The sequence below is a fragment of the Anser anser genome, assembly GCF_964211835.1.
Source record: "Anser anser genome assembly, chromosome: 3".
In the NCBI taxonomy this organism is placed as follows: domain Eukaryota; kingdom Metazoa; phylum Chordata; class Aves; order Anseriformes; family Anatidae; genus Anser; species Anser anser.
The window spans coordinates 30,190,381-30,209,416 of NC_139722.1; the positions used below are offsets into that span (position 1 = coordinate 30,190,381).

General features: G+C 39.0%; 1 protein-coding gene across 1 annotated transcript in view; it reads left to right on the forward strand.

Moving 5' to 3' along the window:
* LOC310897021 (uncharacterized protein) overlaps positions 1–18,723 on the forward strand; it is a 78,697-nt gene extending 59,974 nt beyond the window's left edge. Inside the window, exon 2 of the mRNA XM_083830123.1 lies at positions 17,568–18,723. The gene's annotated coding sequence lies outside the window, so the exon portion shown is untranslated. The remainder of the gene's footprint in view (positions 1–17,567) is intronic.
* Positions 18,724–19,036: the final 313 nt, after the last annotated feature.

Here is a 19,036-nt window from a genome sequence, read left to right on the forward strand (position 1 = left end):
GAAAAAAGGAAAACAAAAGGAAGTGAAAAGAGGTCTAGAATGTCTTCAAGATCTGCCCTGAATATTCACTTTCTTTTTTTTTCCCCTAATTTAAGAATTTACGTAGGAAACAAGAAATAAAACCTACCTGTGACATGAGTAATAATTCTATGTATGATCTGTGTACACCCTGGAAAATCCTGGTTCCCTTTCCAGTAATCTAGGCTTTTTTTTTCTTTTTTTTTTTTTTTTCTTTCCCTCTTCACCATCACATAACAATTGAAATATAAGGACTGTTGCATATCTTGGCTCTGGTTAGCCTTACATTTTGATATATGGAAATGCATCATATCAATGATGACAAATTTACCTCTGTGAAATTCACTATTCATCTACAAAAGCAGACATGTTCTAAACTTTAGCTACCTTTTCTTGATGAATAACATATGATTTTTTTCTGGTTCTGACATCAATTTATTTTTTCATGTGTTATTGCTGATGCACTATACATAAAATGGCGCTTTATTTGATTTTTTTAATGAATTTGAATTTTAAGTTTTTATGTTTGAGACATATTGCTATCAACTGTCTATCAACTCTGTTTTATTTCTTGATCAATACAAATGACATGAAGATAGTGAAGTTCTAACCTATTTATTTCTGCAAAACCATTTCATCTATAGTACACATGCAGAATAAACTGTCAAAATTTTATTGAGCATTACAAACTCAGCTAAAGGAAAAGGAAATGAAACACATCAATGAATAGTTTTCCACCTTGTTCTTGAACCTCTTTCTTCATACAATGTATTATTATCTGTTGCCCTTTGTAAGAAAAATCAGCATACCTGAGTGTTCTGCGGAGCTGAGGATCCTGAGAGGAGGGAACAAGGCAAGAAAAAACAGAATGATTTATTAGCAGAAAGCTAATAAAAAGCTTGGATGTAAGGAAACACATGTTGGCCTATTGAGAAGAAGAATGGAGCAATTCCAGTAGGAAGAACTGTGTCTCTGAATGAGTTATCAGGGTTCCCCTGCTGGCTGTAGTGCTTCTTGTCCCCTTGGTGTTTGCGGGAGCTGTCCATTGATGTCCTTTTTGATGGGAAAAGTAGTGTTTTCAGAAGTATACATTAAGAAGATGGCTAACGTGAAAATACCATTTGATGTAGCTCTCTGAAAGCCAATAGGTTAAATTCTAACCTCACTCAACTTCGCTGTTAGTCACTTAGCCTCTACCAGCTTAACAGATGAGATAATTCAGGTGATGCTACCCACAACATACTTATAACTTTGTTATAACAGATTGACAGGACAAATTCAAAGGATTTCTACTCATTGTTGTTCTCAGATTTGTCCTTATATTCTCACCATTTTCTTTCAACTCTGTGTTAAGAGAAAGGTTATTTCTCTGCCATAATTCAAGCATTTGTGGATCACCACAACATCGTATTACTATCATTATTTGCTATGCCAATCTTCTGACGCTCGTATTTCTACAAGCCTTGCCTCGCTAAAGCATGCATGCATATAAACGCTCACCCCACTGAAAGGGATTTCCCATGCTCAAATTTCTCTCACTATAGCACATTCTCTGAAACCTGTCATTTGTTGGTTGCTTAAAGCAGAAATTGCAGTTGCAAGCTGTAGTGTTCTTTCTCTGCTTTCACAATAGAAGAAAGAATTGGGAAAAGACTATTCAAGTAAATCCAGTTCTTAGCACTCGTTTAATCTATATGAGTTGATCTTCCCTGCACTAGTAGAAGACTTCAATAGCCTTAGAATGTAAACAAGCATCAATTAATATGTGGATAGGACTTTAGGATATGTGATTAAAAAAGATAGTTTAAAACATAACAGGTCTTTTATTGGTGGCAAGCGAAAGGCAAGCAGGGGACAGCTGCACTAATGTACACCCGCTTCCCACCTGTGCTAAATCCACTGTCATTCTCCCAATCCGTCCTTGGCTGAACATCGTCCTCCTCAGGCTGTGCCTTGATGGTCAACCCCATTTTCTTCATGGGTGCTTGTTCTTGGGCTGGACATCAGCCTCACCCCTCACCGTGGTGGTCTGTACCAGCTTTATTGGTGGGTGTCTGTCTGTGGCCTGGACATTGTTCTTCTCAGGCTCAACTCTGATGCTTTGCACCAACACTGGTGGTGGCTATCTGTCCCAAATTGCCATCACTTTGTTAATGTCAACCTACACCCTGATGGTCTGCAAAAACTTTGTCAGTGGGTCCAATTCCATTTCTGCATCATCCACCTTTTGATGCTTACAGGGGGGTTGGCCGTTGAGGTAATCCAGTTCTTGTGTGGATTTCCTCTTTCTCCCCAGCCGCATCGTTTCATCCAGCCTTGGATGCTTACCAGGGGGGTTGGCTACTGAGGTCATCCATTTCTTGAGATTTCCTCTTCCGTCCCAGACGGAACATTACAGCCATCCTTTGGCTTTTGCAGTGCACTGCTCAAAGGCTCCTAGTTCCTGCCTGATTTCTCTGCACCCTGTCTACTCCAAATCTCCTTGAGCTGCAGGAGTGAGAAGCTTGGCAAGATGTTGCCAGACGCGGGGCAGCCCTTTTTATAGGGCAGGTGCCAGCGTACACTGAGGTGACATCAGAATAGGTGGCAGCTGGCATCACAGGAGGCTCCTTTGTGACAAAGGAGTCAGATACTGAGTACACCCAGCATCATTTTGCTCATCCTTACCACAGATCTAAGAAGCAATCTTCTCCATTTCATCTCAAATTCATCCACATGGTGAATATTCTACCTTGCTGTGGGAGATGACCATCCACATGGTCAACAAATGGTCTACCTTGCTGTGGAAGATGGTGTCGATTAGGAGAAACTTCTTAGAAAAGTGGTTAGGCATTGGAAGGGGTTGCCCAGGTAGGTGGTGGAGTCACCATCCCTGGGGGTGTTTAAGGAAAGGTTGGATGTGGTGCTTAGGGACATGGTTTAGTGGGTGATGTTGGTGGTAGGGTGATGGTTGGACCAGATGATCTTGGAGGTCTTCTCCAACCTTAATGATTCTGATTCTGATTCTGATTACTGTCTTTCTCAAATTTTCAGTGTAACTGTATAACCATTCCTCTCTTTTCCACAAGCCTTGTACAAAACCAAGACAGGCACCTCTGTGTGATCTCTTCTGTGCTATGCAGTGATCATACCTACTGCATGATGCCATGACCAATGAAATAATTCACTGGGGACACTGACTTCCCCTGGAAGTTCCTCAATCATTGTTTCAGCTGTTCTCAAACAGCAGTGAAAATAGTGTGCAGGCATCAGAAAACAAAGAGTTGTTTTTCTCTCTCAGGCTTGAGGCAGGTCCTGTTCATTTGCTGTTTCCTGCAGAACAAAGGGGAGCAGATGGCAGAAAGCTGGGAGCAGGAAGTTTTCCTCAAACAACAGCCTAAACCAAGGCCTGCTGTCACTTGTTCTTTTGCCTGGGAGAACCAGCAGGGCCAAACTGTACATAAGGTTCTGGCAAATTATTCCACGCAAGACCCATAACTGTTGCTATGCATTTTGTTGATTTTTAAGAAAAAAATACGTTGTAAAAGCTTGATTTCTGACTGCTTTCTAGACTGTTCCCAGATGTTTTTTTTGCTTAGTGCTGCAGATCTGTATTCCCTACTTTCCTGCTCATAAAGAGCTCTCCCCTGCACAGCAAGTCAGTTCCATAAACCTTTCATTCACTTACATATGCTAAAGAAAATGTATCCACTGAACAAAAGAACGTGCAAGTTTTAACAAACTGTTGTGGTTTAACACGGCTGGCAGCTAAACACCACACAGCCGTTCGCTCACCCTCCCCCCTCCCTCTCTGGGATGGGGGAGAGAAACGGGAAAGTGAAGCCTGTGAGTTGAGATAAAGACAGTTTATTAAGACAGGAAAATAATAATAACAATAATAATAATAATAGTATTAATAATAATAATGTGTACGAAACAAGTGATGCACAATGCAATTGCTCACCACCCGTTGACTGATGCCCAGCCTATCCCCGAGCAGCCGGCCCCCACACCCCGGCTAGCCACTCCTATATATTTTTTAGCATGATGTCAGATGGGGTATCCCTTTGGCCAGTTTGGGTCAGCTGTCCTGGGTCTGTCCCCTCCCAGCTCCTGCTGCACCCCTAGTCTGCTCGCTGGCAGGACAGAGCGAGAAGCTGAAAAGTCCTTGGCTTGGTGTAAGCACTGCTCTGCAACAATTAAAACATCAGCATGTTATCAGCGCTCTTCTCATCCTAATTCAAAACATAGCACCCTACCAGCTACTAGGAGGAAAATTAACTCTGTCCTAACTGAAACCAGGACACAAACAAAAACTAAATGGAAAAAAAATGCATGGCCAAAAATGGATTTTATCTCTAAGACGAATTTCATTTTGATCTATTTACAGATGCATATAACTGTGCAGTGAATTAAAAATCACTAAGGACTGGACAGGAGAGTGCTGGAAGTCAAGGTCATTGTGAGGACTTAAAACCCTGCAGGAACATGACAACTTTTCCCATCACCTGCTCTCACCCACATTAGCTTTTGTATGCTTTTCTTCTTACACTGGATGCAAGCATGCATTAGTTCCAGTGAAGCATCTGAGGACTTCTGCTTTGCTTTTGCTTGCTTTGACCTGCTTTGCCCATTCTTTCATTACATGTATTGACTAGACAGGCAGGAATAGCCAGAGAGCCTAAAGTTGATATATTGTTAGGAAGAAAAATATGCTGGAGAATGAAACAGCCATGTGGAGCAAGCCAAAGGTATGTTAAACCATTCATAAGAATTCAGCTTTTTGAGACAGTCAGAGTTTTGAAGGTAAGGCTCAGTTGTTCTTCAAATGCTATCTGGTACCATCTTCATGCCCTCAAGAATCCTGCCTGCCTGATACTCCAGGTGGGTTGAGATCATCTACAGGTTGTATATCCTATGTGCCAGTAGATGACTTGGCTACTTTACTGTGCCTGTAAATTATAATGGAGGCTTATCTAAATATCCAGATCTTTCTCTCACACACAAAAATATTTATAAATGGGACCACCTGCGTGATTCCATCTATTCTGTTGGGTGCAACCTGCTCTCTTTCTCTACTGTGGGCTTTTTTTTTCTTTTTTTTTTTTCATTTTTTCGAGATGTCTGCCTTCCAATAAAGCCCTGGCTTCCACTTTTTCTGTAGGGAAGATGATTAGCAAGCTAGCAAACTTACCTTTTTCTTTTTTTTTTTTTTTTTTTCTGGGGGGGGGGGGAGGGAGAGTTGGGAAAACATGGGAGAGCCCAAGTAGGTTCTGCCCTGAAACCATACTCTAATCACTGAGTCACAGGGTGACTTTTGGAGGTTATCTACTCTAACCTTGTTCAAAGTGAGATCTGTTTCTTCTGGACCCTTTTCAACAAAGTTTTGAAGATCTGCAAGGATGGGTGCTCTGCAGCCCTTCTGTACTGTTCCTTCTGAAGTTGGACCAAAGTTCATACTGAGGTTCCCACCTGCAGGAGTTAAGGGTCTTAAGCATTGATTATACTTGTAGGTGCCTTCCAACTTCGGATATTCTATGTTTCTATGATTCTGTACCAGTTAACACCTGATAAATAGATATATAGACAAGCTTTAGTTCTAAGTAAACAGTCACCTGTTTGTATTTCTTAATATCTTATAAATCTATTAGAATATCAGTAAAGATTTTTCTTTTTTTTTTTTTTCTTTCTAATGGCTTATGAAGTCAGACATATTTCTTTTTGCAATAAAGTTTCTTTATTTCATTGAATGAATTACAGAATAAACATTTTCCATAAAGTTCTTTTAAATTTTTTTCCTAAAATGTTTCTTGTTTGTTTGCTTCCTGGTAGTAATTTCTCAAACTCCTGATTTCTGGCTCAGGCTGAAGGGAAGGGAGAGGAGGCAGGCAGCAGTCTGCATCCCAACAGGGGATGTTATTCTTCCTGCATTATGGACACAACAACCTAACACTCCAGTGCTATCAAATTTATTTTCTGATAACATTGTATAGAGATGGCATAAGATGTTATCAAATTCTTCACACTCTCAATAGTTTTCTCTTTAAGGAGGCTTTCTTTCAGCATCTGAGAACATCTAATACTGAAATCTAGCTGGAAACGTAAAGGTACACAAATCATTGAGTGGCTAATTTCTATTCTGGTGGATTCCGTCCTTTCCTACTGCCTAATTTAAAGTAGTAGTATGTCTTTAGGTTATAGAGACATAAGGGTCTGGCTAATGAGATCTGAAGTAACAAGTATCAAGACAGCTCAAGGAAGAAAAATCTTCCCACAGTATAAAGAAAGAATTGGACCTAAGTGAATAAAAATATGCAGGGGATGTGTTCTCACAGATAAGGGCAGCAACACCTTGCTGACATCTGATGTCCAGGTTTTTGGAGAAAAGACTGGGAACTTATGATCAAAAAGGCTTGCAGAGAACCAGAAGAGGTTCTAGTTATGGATTAGTATAAGCACATAATGAAAAGGGTGCTGAAAAAAAAATAGCTCTTCAAAAATTTTAAGAAAATTTTAACTGAGCAGAATGCTTTATTCCATTTTGCTTTTGCATCAGTGCTTTAATCATATAGTCTGGTGCCCTGTGATTGAATACATTTCAAAGTGAACTTAGCAAGACATGGAACTATGACCTTACTGTAAATAACACAAAAGCATCTCATTTTTGCACTTCCTAGAACATTGTTTTCTGACCAATTGATACCATCATTTCCAGTAACTTATTAAGTCATACCAGTAACTTATTAAATCATATTGTATGTTGCATAGATATTATGTAAATGTATTTTAGCTTCATATTTATTTCTTCCTTATCTAAGGAAAAATAATACAAATCACAGTACAATTTCTCTAAACAGTCATTAGTAATTATGTGTGTATGGCTTAAAATGCTAGTTTAAATTTTCACATATCAGCACTGAATTCATGGATTAGATAAGATAAAGGAATAAGCCAATTTAACTGGAGAAAAGCTTCTCTCACACCTTCTGTGACCTCAGATTAATCTGTTTGCATTACACTTGCTGAAATCTGAGTACAAATTCAAGTAAAATTATGAAGCTATTGAAACTCCTGGATCAATATGTTTTACAGAAAGATGCACCTAAGCCCATGTTTTAGTCTGAAATAGTCAAGAGAAAAAGAAAATTTAGTGTTGATTTTTAATTATTCCATCTTTTCACCTCTGTTTTCTCTCTCAAAAATGGTCAAAACATGCAGTTGTCCTAGGAAGAGAGACATAATGCATGTTGGAACACTGCCCTTCTGAAAAAAAAAAAAAAAAAAAAAAAAAAAAAAAACAGCTGAAAACTGTAGAAGGAAAACACTAAAAAAATGCTTTCTTCCAACCCTCAGTAACCTCAGCAACCTTCTACACACACATCTTAATGTCTTCAAAGTTGTCTGGTTGTTACTAATGACAGGAGCCAGGTTCTGTGTAAAATCATGTAATGACACTACTATAATCCGAATGACACTACTATAAACTGTTTTAGATGTGTTTCAGTTGTTTCTGTCACACACCAATACATCTTCAGACCCTCTTTAATTACTTGTGACTTCCCTGTGACATCCACAGAGCAGGTCCTTGATCTCGTTTTCATCTGTCACTCTGAGAAAGAATAGGGATCCACCCTCCTATCCTGGAAAGTCTATCAAAGTAGCAATCTGAAGGAAGTAGTTCCTTTCATCTCTTGTTTAAACAACACAAAGATTAAATGAAAAACTGCTTAAATACAGAAAATTTGACAATTGTAAAAGACTCATAAGGAAAGCAAAGGTAGCAGGAAGGAGAGATCTATAAAAAGCTTCAGGCAGACCCTAGAAGACTGGCAAAGCTCCAATCCTCTGAAATAGAAAAATCAATTAGATACACCAAGCAGAGATACTATGCACCAGGGGAAAAGAGAAAAAATCCTGTTCTACACAGAGACAGAGACGGAGACAGAGACAGAAAGAGACAAGCAAATATGCACCCACATTTCTCATCAAGAACAGTTTGAGGCAAATCCACACTAATCACTCCAAAAAAACAATCAGATCTTTGTGGACTTCTGCGTGAGTCTCAATAGATTCACAGCACAAGATTTCAGACCCTGAAAGGAAGGCATTCCTTGCAGCTATCAAATGCCTACATTCCTGAATCCACAAAAAGACAAGCTTCACTCTTTATTTGCGGAGGAGGTGGTAATAAAGGTAATTAGATCAGGCTGACAGAAAAATCACCCAGCTGGATAACTTGTATACCATGCAGAATTCTCTTTAACTCCTTTCTGTCCTCAGAAGCTGAATAGAGCCATGTTAGTGCTGTTATCCCCTGAAAAGAATGAAACTGTTACTGACAAATGCTCACAAACCCAGGGAAAAAAAATAAATAGGAATTTGATATTAATAATTGACCCAGTGAATTTAGTCCCTTACTACCCATCTAGAATATCTCCAAAAAGAAAAATTTAGATATAATATTAAAATGGAATGAAAATGAAATTGAAATGTGCAGCCTTAGGAGGAGTCCATGGAAAGAATAGTGCCTGCTTATGGTTATTGGTAGTAAATTATTGCAGACCTTAGACATCTAATGCATCCTGAAGCTCCTCAGGGTATAGTGAGAATTCATTTTTCAGCCAGGATGGAATTCTGCATAGACATGCCTCCAGTTCTTTATCAGGACTCTGAATGGATGGGACAAAAAATAAGATGCAAATTCAGTAGCTAAGTTTCCTAGGCAGAACTCAGTTACATACAGTCTCTGTGGCAGTAAGCAGGTCACATGTTTCTAAGAAGCATTCTTATTAGGTGTCAAAGTTCTGCATCAGCAGAAAATGTAGTGCACAAAACATTAATGCAACCATATTCTTCATAGGGATGTTTGAGGTTCTTGATTTGGACATTGTTAGTGACAAGTTTCCTCATGGGTCCTATTGACTAGGCATCCCCCCCTGAGTGAACCTAACATATATTGACAACACTGAGTTCAGCAGAAAATGCAAGTCAGAGATCATTCTATTCAAATGTAGGGACAAACATCCTTGTGGTATAGGTTTTCCTGTCTTGTAAGCAGAAGCAGTTTCTGAAATTGGTTTAAAAGCAGAGGAAGACAGAGCAGACAGCAGTCCAATTTTGTTGTATAAGCACATTTTTGAGAAGATGGAAACAGTGTGTCTTTTGCTCATGTTATGGATTCTATCTGTATTTACCCTAAAAATTGCCTAATCTAAAATATATAAAGGAGATTTTTGGCACATAGCAAATATTCACCACTTTTAACCAGATACCTAAACTTTTAGGTTATTTTCCCAAACTTCCTCTTTCTGTCTCTGCAACTACTTAATGTTTAGGAGCACAGTGTCTCTCCTCAATCCCAAGATTAGCCCTCAGAATGTTTTTTAGGGTGCTTTCCTGAAAACTGGAAATGAGTTTAAATTTCTATGGGGATGGGAGTTAAGACTGTTAGTCAAGAAGCACTTGACTAACAGTTACTAAATGTATATAATATACTAAATTAATACTAAATGTATATACACATATATATCTGTATATATGTATGTATGTATATGCACACACATATAGGCTACTTTTCATGCAAATGCCAAAGGACGTCCAGATGTTTAAAGACCTAGTGGATGAGATCCTCTCAGACACAGTCCTTAGGGACAGAGGAACTGATCAGAGCTGTGAACTCTTTAAGGACACTTTTCTTTGAGCATGAGAGCTCTCCATCTGCAGATATAAGAAATCAGGCACGGAAGGCAGGAAATTGGTATGGCTGAGCAAGAACCTGCTGGTTAGGCTGAGGTATAAGAAGGAAATGCACAGCCAGTGGATGCAGGGACATGTGGCCTGGGAAGAGTACAGGGATGCTGACTGGATGTGTAGGGATGGGATCAGGAAAGCCAAGACACAGATGGAACTAAACTTGGCAAGTGATGCAAAGAATAACAAGAAGGAATTCTATAGGCACATTGGTCAGAAAAGAAAGGCCAAGGAGAGTGTTACAATGGCTATATAATGGCTATATAAACAAAAGATGGAGAGATGCCTTTTAGATTTGGCTCAAGGCATCCTGTTCTTAATGTTGTCAATAGGCAAAGCACGGTGTCTTCCTTCTTTAACTTCTGAAAGTTGCTCTTTAGTTTAATATAACATAAAACATTAGCAAGAAAGTACTTTGTACTCAGCGGTGTACAGAAATAAAAGGTAGGAAATATTTCAAGGAACACTCCGCTATATGCTACCTAACATTCCCAGTCCCTCTCATTCTCTACTTACTTGTTAATATTATACAGAACATGCACAAAAGTACGTATTCTTTCAGCAGGTTTGTGCACTTAACTGCTGTTTAAGTGGTCTCTAATGTTAATGAATATATGATTCTTAATAATAGTGATAACATGAAGAATTTATTTATGACAACACTGCAACACTGCAAATTAATAATTACTCCTAATGAAATTCATAGTCTTTGGATATATAATAATGAACCAATTTCTTATTTGCTTTTCTTTGTTATGTTTGCATAGATTCCAAAGTTGTTTATTGCATGTCAAACTGAATATCCACACAACCAAATGTATAATATTTGAATTCATTTAATGGTTACGTAAAATGTAGACCATGTATGAGTCAATAAACTCGCCAAACATCTTACAGGATAAGGCCTAACTAGCACATAATCCACTAAAACTTTGTGTTGCCACTTTTAATTCTCCTCCAATATCATATACTATTTCTTTGTCGGGTCCCTCTCTCCTCTCCTCCTCCCCACCCTCCACCCCCTTCATCCTCAGAGAAATGACTTGAACTTTTTTTGCAGGTATTTTGAGTTGACCTGCCAGCTGTGAATAAACATTTACTGTCTGCTGTACAGAAATAGGTATATCTATACCTGCCCATCTGTAGCTTTGTAGAATGAGTCTTTACTCATAAATGTGGCAGCTGGCTAGGGTAGCTAAGCTATGATTTTTTTATAGCTTGCTAGGTAAGACAGAACATAAAACCCCCACATAACTCACCAAGAGATCAGTTATTTCAGCTTCAGGCTGCAGCAACTTTTGTTACTAACTTTTTTCTTTTTTTTCAGAATCTCCTCACCTTCTCCCTCTTTCCTCCACACAAACAGTTTATATGGGAAGGGAAGTTTCACCCATTTTTGCTATCTTTCAAATTCAAGCTTTAAATTTAAGCATTCAATATGTGATTTGTATGAATAGTGAGGACAATTACTTTGTGCACTCCAATAAGCAAGGGGATCCAAATGTGGTCTAATGAGTTATATTGCAGATCTTGTTCAAAGATGATTCATCAAAACCTCATAACTAAGTTAAATGTTAACAGAGATACTGTAACTGCACTGTACATGAGAGATCTTCCCAGACTGCCTGCTGTAGCCTCTTATTTCACTGAAGACCAATTATATCTGTTGTCAAAATACATTGACACTAAATTGCTATAAAACGAAAAACATGAAGCCACAATACCATTATCAGTGCAAACATACAATTCAGTTCAGGGTGTTCTATGCCCTTTAATAACCAGTCTAGAGAACAGATTCAGGAAATAAAAGGTATTAAATAATGATTTGGAATTCTCTGTTGAATTATTATCAGGGAATGTGAAGATTTCTTTCATGAAATTTGTACTAGTAATTTGTCCATTGCTGCTTTAGATTGTATGTGGAGAGTGGAAATTTACTTCTTTTTCAATGTTACCTGGTTCCCACTTAGCATCACAGAATCCTAGAATCAGGGAATGGCTTGGGTTGGAAGGCCACTTAAAGATCATCTAGTTCCAGCCCCCTTGCCATGGCCATGGATGTCTCCCATGTTGCCCAGGGTACCATCTGACCTGGTCTTGAACACACCTAAGAATAGGGAATCCACAATTTATTTGGGCAACCTGTTCCAGTGCTTCACCACTCTCTGAGTGAAGAATTTCCCTCTAATATCTAATGTAGCGCTTTACTCTTTTAGTTTTAAACCATTCCCAATTGTCCTATCACTACCTGCCTGTGTAAAAAAGTGTCTCTCTATCTTTTTTATATAGCCATTATACAGCCATTGCAGCACTTTAAGTACCAAAAGGCCGCAACAAGGTCTCCCCAGAACCTTCTCTTCTGCAGGCTGAACATCCCATCTTTGTGGCTCTCCTCTGGAACTGCTCTAACAGGTCCACATCTTTCTTGTGTTGGGGGCCCCAGACCTGGATTAAGTGCTCCAAGTGGGGCCACACAAAAGCAGAGTAGAGGGGGACAATCACCTCTCTCGACCTGCTCGTCACTCCTCTGTATTGGGTTTATGTGATGGGGGTTTGGTAGCAGAGGGGGCTGCAGGGGTGTGGCCTCTGTGAGCAGAGCCCAGTCAGATCAGAGCCAGCTCCAGCTGGCTTGAAAAGCGACCCACTGCTGGCCAGGGCCAAGCCAGGGAGCAACACTGGGTGGGCCTCTGGAAGAGCGGATTGAAGAAAGGGGAAAAAACTGCTCTGCAACAGCAGCTGGGAGAGAGGAGTGAGAAGCAGTCCTACAGACCCCAAGGTCATTGCAGAAGGAGGGCTGGAGGTGCTCCAGGCATGAGGCAGAAGTTGCCTTGCAGCCTGTGGAGAGGCCCCTGGTGGAGCAGGCTGTCCCCCTGCAACCCACAGGTCCCACAGTGGGGCAGATCTCCACGCTGCAGCCTGTGGAGGAGCCCCCAGTGGAGCAGGAGCTGAGAGAGACCATGAAGGAGCTGTGGAGACAAAGTGTTAGGGACTGACCGCAGCCCCCATTTCCCATTCCCCTCCGCCATTTGGTGGGAGGATGTAGAAGAGGGTGGATGGGAAGGAGGTGCTTTTAGTTTGTTTTTAGTTTCTCACTGTTCTAGACCACTAGTGATAGGCAATAAATTATATTAATCTTCATGTGCTGAGTGTGGTTTGCCCATGATGATAACTGATGAGTGACCTCCCTATCTTTCTCTAAGCTGTTTAGCTCTCTTTTTTTTTTCTTCTTCTTTTTTTTTTTTCTTTTTCTTACCATCATACTTTGTTCTCCCGCTCTTCTTTTGAGGAGGAGGAGTGAGAGAGCAGTTGTGGTACAGTTTAGCTGCCCAGCACGGTAAAACCACCACAGCCTCTGTTGGTGCAGCCCAGGACGGAGTTGGCCTTCTGGGCTGCAAGCACGCACTGCTGGCTCATGTCAGGCTTTTTGTCCACCAGAACCCTCAAAGTCCTTCTCTGCAGGGCTGCTCCCAATGAGTTCTTCTCCCAGTCTTTTCTTATGTGTGGGATTGCCCTGATACAGGTGCAGCACCTTGCACTTGGAGTTGTTGAGCTTCTGGAGGTTTGCATGGTCCTGCTTCTCAAGCCTGTCCAGGTCTCTTTGAATGGCATCCCTTCCATGTGTTGTATCAACTGCACCACTCAGCTTGGTATCATCCGCAAACTTGCTGAGGGTACACTCAATCCCACTATGTGTGTCACTGATAAAGTTATTAAAATGCACCGGTCCCAAGACAGACCTCTGAGGAACACCACTCATCACTGGCCTCCACCTGAACATAGAGCCATCAACCACAACTCTCTAGCTGCAGCCACCCAGCCAATTCCTTATCCACTGAATAGTCCACCCTTCAAATCCATTTCTCTCCAATTTAGAGGTCAGGTTGTCACATGGACCCATGTTAAAGGCCTTACGGAAGTTCAGGTAGATGACATTGGTTGGTCTTCCCTTGTCAGCTGATGTAGTCACTCTATCATAGAAGGCCACCAGATTGGTCAGGTATGATTTGCCTTTGGTGAAGCCATGCTGGCTGTCTTGGATCACCTTCTTGTCATCCCACACTCTAATTTTAATTTGTCCCTATATAAGCTTAAAAGTTTGTTTCTAGGCAGGAATAAAATGTTCTAGGGACCAAGGATCTTAGGAAAACATCAACAGAAAAGGAGCAAGCTAATCAGTACATTTTACCTTCTTTTTTGATTACGTATGAAGATAGGTTAAAAACAGTAACAACAACAACAAAAAACAGCAGTGGGCTGATTTCAGTTAAGACAGAGGTCACATTTTCCCTGCATCTTTGACCACTGCATAAATGGTCTAGCAATGTCTAGCAATCTTTGCCATTATTTCTTAGCAGAATATTAATTTAGCTAAGATCTTAACACTGCCTTTTCTGCCTATGATAAAAATGTTATTATGTCACAGCATTTTAAATAAAGTCACTGGATTTTTTTTTCATAATCATATTTTCTATGTGCAAGAGAAGTTGCACACATACAGCACTTCACAAATCAGACCTTATGGCACCTATCTTCCTCAGTAACACTGTTCTTTTCTTACCTTGCTCTCTTTCTTTATACTTTTACATCCTCCCTCCAACTTTATGACTATTTTCCCTATTCATTGCATTTCTTCTAACCAAAGATATTTTCTTTTTTTTCAGGTCTTCTGGTTAACTTAAACATAATACAACCCAAAAAGAGTATCTTATTTCTTTTCAGTACTTTTTTTTTTTTTTTTTTTTTTATCGTGAGTAAACTGCTATTCTTGATAGCAGTGCACCTTCTCTGTGTTGTTAAGAATAATCTTTCAGTTGATTGGTCCCAGTCCAATTTTTGCTCTCTTTCCTCCTTCTTTGAACATATAAATTGTCTTCCTTTTTTCTCTGCCTTGCTTTGATTTGTTTAGGCTCTTGTCAGGCTCCATATTTACTGCAGAGTAACCAATCTTCTCTGTCTTTTTACAAACAAATTTTTTACTATCTTTATGCATTGGGAGAAATCTTCCTACATAAATAATTCTAAATAATTCATATAATTAATAAAATAAATTTGAAAACTTCTCATCCATTACACTTTGTTTTTTAAAGCTTCCTTTGCTTGATTTCCAAAGAATAACTCTTTCTTCTCCTGTCCAAGCCACTTTGCCCTTTTGTCTTGTCTCTTGGTTGTATTTACTCTTTAGGAAATACAAAATGAACATTCTAGCAGCCATTTTATTCACAATGTATGCCAAAATTGCGTTCATTATGGAATGAAGGTCTTAGATACTTAACCCTGAATGTATTGTTGCACTGGACCACGAAACAACTGGCTGATATTGGGCACTAACACACCTTCTCATCTCAGTCCAGAGGAGGTATTTATTTTATTTGTGCTTCAGCTTTCCATCTATAAAAGAAGGTTTAAATCTGTCCCCTGAATCAACAAATTGTGCTTCAGCTTTCCATCTATAAAAGAAGGTTTAAATCTGTCCCCTGAATCAACAAATACATACAGTAAATATATATATATACGTATGCACATAAAATATTTATAGTAACATGTACAAATTCAGTGAGAACGGTCATATAGTTTTATCAAAATTCAGTCAAAATCCTTCCTTATCACCACATCTGACCTATTTTTTGGCTGGTGTCATAGCAACAAAAAGATTAAATTCTATATTTCTGTATTTCGAAGTAGAAAATAGCAGCATGTCATCCATTAACCTATATTTCTATAGAGGAGGACGGAAAACATGAAAGAAAAGAACCCCACTTCAGATTTCACATCCTTTCCCCTTGTTCCTGTTTGGAAAAGATCAATTTACTGACTCTTGCCCCTTTATGGAAATATAACAATTAAATATCTATTGAGAATGCATTTTAAAAAGAAAAACTTATTAACAGAATATTAAATGGCCCTTTCGAGGTCATTTGGATCACCCAGATCATGCAAATTAAACTAGAGAGGGAATCTCAATCTGTCTCTCACATCTTAACTGCCTTAATGGATCTATTGGACTGGGTTGTGTTAAAGGAACGATGGAAGAAAGAGACCTATTAATTATTTGGAAGAAGTGCTTGCTTATGTCAGAATCCTCCTACAAAGCCTGACAGATCTTGGTTTTATTTCAATGTCTTCTGCTCTGTCTCTGTAGAGCAGATACTGTGTTCTTATTCTTCCCAAGGAGTGCCACAGCATTTGTGCAGGCTCTACACTTTTACTGTTTCCTTTGTACTTCAAGATAGTATTTCTCCAAGGTCACTTGAGGGAAAGTTTTTCCCTTTGAATTTTCATGTCAATATTTTGTATAATTATGCTGACATTTGGCCTTTAGTGTCTGGCTGCATATGAAGTACAAATTTCCACTTCCCTATGTTATTAATTATCATTAAAAATGAATGAGTTTAATTACTGTATTCAAAAGTTTATATAATTTATTACGATATACAACAAATTTTAAAAGGAAGAACAGATTAAAATAAGTATATGTTTTTACATGAGGGAAAACATTTCTAGAGTATCAGCATGTAAATGATTGTTACACTCTCACTAGTTTCTAGTTCTAGTACATCCCCATAAATCACACTAACACCAAAAACTTCAGGAACAAACCTGAACTGCATTAGGGAAAAGGATGTCTTGGATTTCCTAGGGGTATAATTTTATTTATTTATTTATTTTAGAAGCAGAAAAGAAAAAAGAAAAAAGGAAAGAAAAAAGGGAAGGAAGGAAGGAAGGAAGGAAGGAAGGAAGGAAGGAAGGAAGGAAGGAAGGAAGGAAGGAAGGAAGGAAGGAAGGAAAGGAAGGAAGGAAGAAAAAGAAAGAAAGAAAGAGAGAGAGAGAAAGAGAGAGAGAAGAAAGAGAGAGAGAAAGAGAGAGAGAGAGAGAGAAAGAGAGAAAGAGAGAGAGAGAGAGAGAGAGAAAGAAAGAAAGAAAGAAAGAAAGAAAGAAAGAAAGAAAGAAAGAAAGAAAGAAAGAAAGAAAGAAAGAAGGGAAGGAAGGAAAGAAGGAAAGAGAAAGAAAGAAAGAAAGAAAGAAAGAAAGAAAGAAAGAAAGAAAGAAAGAAAGAAAGAAAGAAAGAAAGAAAGAAGGGAAGAAAGAAGGAAAGAAGGAAAGAAGGAAGGGAAGAAGGGAAGAAGGAAGGAAGGAAGGAAGGAAGGAAGGAAGGAAGGAAGGAAGGAAGGAAGGAAGGAAGGAAGGAAGGAAGGAAGGAAAGAAAAGAAAGAAAGAAAGAAAGAAAGAAAGAAAGAAAGAAAGAAAGAAAGAAAGAAGGAAAGAAGGAAAGAAGGAAAGAAGGAAAGAAGGAAATAAAGAAGGAAAGAAGGAAAGAAAGAGAAAGAAAGAAAGAAAGAAAGAAAGAAAGAAAGAAAGAAAGAAAGAAAGAAAGAAAGAAAGAAAGAAAGAAAGAAAGAAAGAAAGAAAGAAAGAAAGAAAGAAAAGAAAGGGAGGGAGGGAGGGAGGGAGGGAGGGAGGAAAGAAGGAAAGGGGAAGGGGGAGGGGAAGGGGAGGGGGAGGGGGAGGAAAGGGGAAGGGAAGGGAAGGGAAGGGAAGGGAAGGGAAGGGAAGGGAAGGGAAGGGAAGGGAAGGGAAGGGAAGGGAAGGGAAGGGAAGGGAAGGGAAGGGAAGGGAAGGGAAGGGAAGGGAAGGGAAGGGAAGGGAAGGGAAGGGAAGGGAAGGGAAGGGAAGGGAAGGGAAGGGAAGGGAAGGGAATAAAATAAAGAAAATAGTAAACTTGTCAATATCTTTTCCCCTCCACAATAGCTTCAGAGAATTAAAATTTTCTATTTTCATTCATTGCTAGGCTAACCTGCAATTCTAACTTCTTCTCTTGCCAGCAACTTCTCCATTCTAAGTCTACGTTATTACTCACTCAAGCTATTACAAAGCCTGGAAACATTAATTTCCCTACACAGTGCAGGAAGCAGGAAGAAAGCAAACAACCAAACAAAAAGAGAGAGAGAATGAGATTTATAGTCATCCCTGAGACTGAATCTAGAGACTGGAACTATATTCATGTCTATCTGAGTGATTTCAGTTCAACACAGAGCTGGTGTAAATGTGTTCTTAAACTGATTTATTTGGAGAATTGTGGTGTACCATTAGACCCCTCTGTGGCTTGTTTAGTTCATGTTTTTTGGCTGTGACTGTCTTCAAAGAGGGCCTATGTCAGCTTCTTAGTCACACAAAGTGTGCTTTCAGTCCTCAAAGACTTACAACTGAAAGGATATATTAACCCTTCAGTCCTGACATCAAGATTCTTCATCTATAAACCACTCCTGATAAAAATGTCTTTATAAATGATACATTTGCCTTAAGAACCCAGCAACTGTGTGTTCTAATGATTGCTCTTCATAGGTCTTCATTTTGGTCAAACTACTAGAAGCTCTAGTATTTTAATGACTGGACATTTAAAGCACAAGTTTGCTTTTGCAGTGATATATGATTGTGTAATATCTTCTCAGCTGAACTACAGTGGCTTAATGGCTTCAGTACACTTATCAAAAATCTGTCAGTGAGAGTTTCTACAATGTGTGTTGAACATCAGGCTGTGAAGCTATTAAAAACATCTTTATCCCCTAGGTGGAGAAAAAGAAGAGGAAAAAAAGTATAACACTTCTCTTATGCTCAGAAAGATTTGTGGTTTTGTAACTGAAAGAAAGAAGAAATCAAAAAAACAGCTTTTCCATAAGGGAATATATTTTAAAAGGAATTTTTAAATTCCATTGAGTAAGTCTTTGACTGGTATTAAATAATATGTTAATCCAATATGCAGAATGAAACTGGATTTCTTTTACCTAATCTCTGTTGGACAGTATTTGTTTGTTTGCTTGTTTTATATGTGTGTGTGTTTCCCCCTTCTGTTCTTTGTTTTGACTCTTGTCTGTTAGACAATGTCAGAGTCCATTCTGATGACCTGTTTCCAGATGGTCCTCTGCTTGGCAGATTCGATATGCCATGTCACATAAAAAGCTCATAAAACTGAAGTGGCATTCACTCCATACAATGCTTTGTTTATCAGCATACATACAGGGAATGTCACAACATCTCCCTGCCAGGCACTTAGTGCCCACTGATTCTATCATCCAAGTTCACTACAACACAATTTAACATTTTAAGCCTTTTTGTGACACTTCTGTCTTCTTGGATTTTGTTTATTTGTTTTTTGGAGTCTAAGAAAAGACACTAAGAAAAAATATAAGAAAAAATATCTAAGAAGAGAAAAGAGAAGAAAAGAGAAGAAAAGAGAAGAAAAGAGAAGAAAAGAGAAAAGGAGGAGAGGAGAGGAGAGGAGAGGAGAGGAGAG